Source organism: Myotis lucifugus, unplaced genomic scaffold (genome assembly GCF_000147115.1).
Source record: "Myotis lucifugus unplaced genomic scaffold, Myoluc2.0 scaffold_589, whole genome shotgun sequence".
NCBI lineage: Eukaryota > Metazoa > Chordata > Mammalia > Chiroptera > Vespertilionidae > Myotis > Myotis lucifugus.
In genome coordinates, this window is record NW_005871637.1 from 260,198 (window position 1) to 265,130 (window position 4,933).

The 4,933-nt window shown below is 40.1% G+C and overlaps 1 protein-coding gene across 3 annotated transcripts in view; it reads left to right on the forward strand.

Annotated features, from left to right (window-relative positions):
* GLCE (glucuronic acid epimerase) overlaps nucleotides 1–4,933 on the forward strand; it is a 97,882-nt gene that overhangs the window by 39,049 nt on the left and 53,900 nt on the right. For 2 of the 3 annotated variants that reach the window (XM_023745857.1, XM_006104685.3), the window contains exon 2: nucleotides 1,871–1,962. The exons of the other annotated variant lie outside the window; for it this stretch is intronic. The gene's annotated coding sequence lies outside the window, so the exon portion shown is untranslated. The remainder of the gene's footprint in view (nucleotides 1–1,870; nucleotides 1,963–4,933) is intronic. 3 annotated transcript variants of the gene reach the window in all.

Sequence of the window (4,933 nt, forward strand, 5' to 3'; positions counted from 1 at the left end):
CTTATTTTAAAGACCTCAAGAACATAAGAATAGTCTACTATATTTACTCAGATAATTAACAATTATGCTACTCACTCTTTATTCCTGGTGTATCAAAGTTTCCTTATGATATCATTTACCATCTGTTAGAAGAACTTCCTTTAGCAATTCTTTTAAAGCAGTTCTGATGTCAACTTATTCTCTTGTTTTTCTTCACTAAGAATGTCTTTATTTCATCTTCATCTTCATTTCAAGATACTTTTTGTCTTCAGTTTTCTAAAGTTTAATTAGTATATGTCTTGCCATGGATTCCTTTGTATTTATTCTGGTCGAGGGTTTGCTGAGTGTCATAAATCTTACAGATTATTTTATGCCCTCCAACACATTTGGAAAATATTTTTTTAAGATATTTTTATGACATTGAACTCTTTGTTCTCTCTTGCTGGAATACTTGGTATCACAAATGTTGAATTTAAGGCATTCTTCTTTTTTTTTTTTTTTCAGCCTTTTTTTCTCTAGTGTTCACCTTAGATAATTTCTATTCATCTGTACTAAGTTCACTGACTTTTTCTTTTGTAGTCTCCATTCTACTATTGAGCTCATCTAGTGAGCTTTTAATTTTGGTTATTGATATTTTTCTAATTCTAAGATGTGCATTTGGTTCTTTATATCTTCTATTTGTTTTCTGAGTCTTTTTATTTTTCCACATGTGTAAAGAATGTTTGCTCTTACTTGGTAAAACATTCTAAGTAGTTGCTTTTATATTTCTTTATATCTTCCTCAGATAATTTCAGTATCTGTTCTTTCTTAGTGTGGGTATCTTTTCCCACGCAAGTTGAGATTTTCCTGGTTCTTATGTCAAGTAATTTTGGATTATATCCTGGGCATTTTGACTCTTATGTTATGAAACTTTAGGTCTTGTTTAAATCCCATGTATAATGTTGATGCATTTGTTTAGTATGCTATCAGCCCAGTTAGGTTCAGGCTGTATGTTCTTGTGGATAGTGGTTACAACATCAGTTCAATTTTCAAGGACTTTGCCATGCTGTTTGCACTGTCCCACATGTGCACCACCCATTGGCTAATCTGGAACTTGGTAGTGGTCTGTCTCATAGTTCAAGTCTCAAAGTCTATGTTATTTGGGTCAAATCCACACATGTGCTGCTTGAGGGTAAGCCCAGTGGTTCATAAACAATTTTGAAATGTTGCTTTCCCAAGCTGCTCCTTCTCTGGAATCTCCCAGTGCTTTCTGATTTGCTGCAACTCTCCTTTTTCCATCTGACCAGAAAGATAGGGCTTTATTTATCCCTCTTCAATGTGCATTATCTACAACTGTGCCCTTATCTAGGGCCAAGTGGCAGGAGGACAGAGGGAGAGAAAAAAAGCAATAGGGATTCATCACATCCTCTTGGGCCCACAGCTACTCCGATCAGAGAGGAAGGTGTTCCCCTCCATCAGAGTCTTGGGGTCCCGATGACTTCTATTGCCACAGCTGCCACCGGAGGCTAATTTAAGCTTGAGAGAATGGAGAAAAAAGAGGGGAGGTATTCCCACACATTTTGGTGTGAGGAGGTCCCTTTCCCTTTCCCAGAGCGAGCACCGGAAGATTTCTGAAGCTTTCTCTACGCTAATGCATACTTCTGGGTGGAGCTGTATTAAGTTCAGGCTGGGAGAAACCAGTGGGAAACAAAATGCTCTTTCAGTGATACTTCAAATTCTGGTCTTCTTACCCAACCTGCTTGCTACTGTTTACTTTTCAGGGTCCTCAAGTAGATGCTCCATGTATTCTATCCAGATCTTGTAGCTACATTCACTCAGAGACAGGTTGGAATATGATTACCCCATTTTATCCAGTATTGGTTAACAAAGGTTTTCAATTTTGTTTCTCCAGGAATTTCACAAGAAACTGAAGTTTTGATCAAAAAATATTTTGAGTTTGAAACCAGACATGTACTAGAGTTTAGATTCTTTCATTTAATTAAGGTAAGATTATTTAATAAGATTTAATCACATCCTTACTATACATTTTCAGTATATATGTATATTTTAAATATGTTTTTATTGAATTTTAGAGAGAGAGGAAGGGAGAGGGATAGACAGATAGAAACATTGCTCAGAGAGAAACTTCATTGACCAACTGCCTCTTGCACTCCCACTGCTGGGGATCGAACCTGCAACCTGGGCATGTGCCCTGACCAGAAGTTGAAATGGTGACCTCTTGGTTCCTGGGTTGACACTCAACCACTTAGCCACACCGGCCAGGCTCAAACTTATATTCTAATGTGTGCTTTATTAAAACTTTTCAATCTATCAGAGATTCTGACCTAAGAAAATATTTTCATGGTTCTTTTAATAAGTAATGTTCCACGTAGCAATTTCCAGATATGAGGGGAATATCTACACTAATAAAAGACAAAGATGCTAATTGACTGCACCTTCGCTATGCACTAAGCCACACCCACCAGCCAATCAGAGAAACTATATGCAAATTAACCCAACCAAGATGGCGGCCGGCAGCCACGGAGCTGGAGCAAGCCAGAGGCTTGGTTGCCTGGGCAATGGAGGAAGCCAAGCTTTACGCCAGCCCTGAGCCAGCTGAGGCCTCCGCTCATGGCAACAAAGTTTCAATTATAGAAGCTAAATAAATCCCAGATACCTGCTTCCAGCCAGCCTCCACTGGGAGCTTGGGTGGCTGGGGGTTGTGGCCGGCCTGCAAACAGCCATCAGCCCCTCATCCAGGCTGGCCAAACCCTCATGGGCTGAGGGTCCCCGCTGGGGGGCTTAGCTAGCCTGAAAACGGCCCTCAACCCCTCACCCAGGCTGGCCAGGCACCCCAGCGGGGACCCCACACCCTGAAGGGGCTGTGGCCAGCCTGCAAACAGACATCAGCCCCTCACCTAGGATGGCCACACCCTCATGGGGTGAGGTTCCCACTGGAGGCCTTGGCCAGCCTGCAAACAGTCATCAGCCCCTCACCCAGGCTGGCCAGGCACCCCATCGGGACTCCCACCCTGATCCGGGACACCCTTCAGGGCAAACCAGCCGGCCCCCACCCATGCACCAGGCTTCTATACTATATAATAAAAGGGTAATATGCAAATTGACCCTAACAGCAGAGCGACTGGGAATCACTGGTCACTATGACACACACTGACCACCAAGGGGCAGACGCTCAATGCAGGAGCTGCCCCCTGGTGGTCAGTGTGCTCCCACAGGGGGAGCTCTGCTCAGCCACAAGCCAGGCTGACGGCTGCCAGTATAGCGGTGGTGGTGGGAGCCTCTCCCGCCTCCTCAGTAGTACTAAGGATGTCCAACTGCAGCTAGGCCTGCTCCCAGCTGGCAAGTGGATATCCCCCGAGGGCTCCCGGGCTGCCAGAGGGATGTCTGACTGCCAGCTTAGGCCCAATGCCCTGGGGAGTGGGCCTAAGGCAGCAGGTGGTCATCCCCTGAGGGGTCCCAGACTGCGAGAGGGCACAGGCCGGGCTGAAGGACCCTCCCGTGTGCACAAATTTTTGTGTACCGGGCCTCTAGTATGATTATAATGTTTACTGGAGGTGTTATATATTGATAATCAGATCTGTTTGCCTAGTACAGTAGTTGGTAAGCTATGGCCTATGGGCCAGTCACCAGTTTTGGTAAATAAAGGTTTATTGGAACATAATCCACCCATTAATTACATGTTGTCTATGGCTGACTTAGCACTACAGTGGCAGAGCTTATTAGTTGCAACAGTGTCTCTGTGACCTGCAAGCCTAAAATCTGGCTCATTAAGAAAATTTTGCTGACCCTTGGCCTAGGTGATTAAATCAGGTTTTCTTACTATGCTGTATAATTATAATATGTGAAGTGATAGCTAACCAATTTTCAGTTGTCAGTAAGTGTTGTCAGGTATGAAAACTAATTGATGATTTGAATATGCATTTGAGTAGGTGTGCTTCTACCCCTACCTCTGCCACAGGAGGTTAAGCTTGAGAGAATGGAGAAAAAAGGTGAAAAGTGAAGGATCAGGTATTATTTCTTAAGAAGAGGTATTAATTTTCTGAGATAATTGATTTTACAAGTAAGACAATGCTGTGAGCAGCTAAATGCCAAGTGTTATTTCTAAGTAAAAGTCTTTATTTTGCTTAGATTTTCAAAAATAAAAGTTTATATGATAAAAGTCACACTTGTTCCTCTCTAAAAAAAATTTCATACCGATGTATTTATAGCTTGTCTTTCTTGGTAAATTTAAACAGAATTAGTAATATTTTGAGAATAATGATTATGTGTTTTTAATATCCTAGTAACATAGTGATTTAGAGTGTATGAAGTTTTAAATGAAAACTTTCTGATATAAAACTATGTTTAGTGGGTAAAATTGAAATTTTATTTATTTCTGAGGTTTATATTGAATCACTTATACCTGTTTGTGATTCCTAAAATTATGAGTGTTAAAAAACATAAAATAGGAGGAGAGGTTAAAATTTGAGCCTAGCGAGCCTATAAAATATTTGCTAAGCTTCTCAGGAATCTCTTGACTGAAGAAAAAACTGTTTTTTTAAAATATGATAAATAAATTAGAATCTCTAAGCAATATCAAATGTAATGTAATATCAAATGAAATGCATGATTAAGATATTTCTCTTGTTTTGAATTTGTTTTGGAAACCAAAATCTTTAAAAGACATTTTTTGCTAATTTCTAAGTAATTTTAACAAAATAAAATAAGTTTCTGAAGTCTTCATCTCTTAAGAACTATTTGATTTGAAAAACACCCTCTATTATGGCATGCATAACCTGAGATATATTTGAATTGCTAACAGACTTCTGTGAGGTATCTTTGCTTGTGTTCTAAAAAGCAAATTTAAAACTTTTTAAAATTTCCTTTTTAAAAGTGGGAAAGGTAATTTATCTGTAAGAATATCTTTGCATTGTTTTATACCATCATGCATTTTATATTTATACTAGAGGCTCGG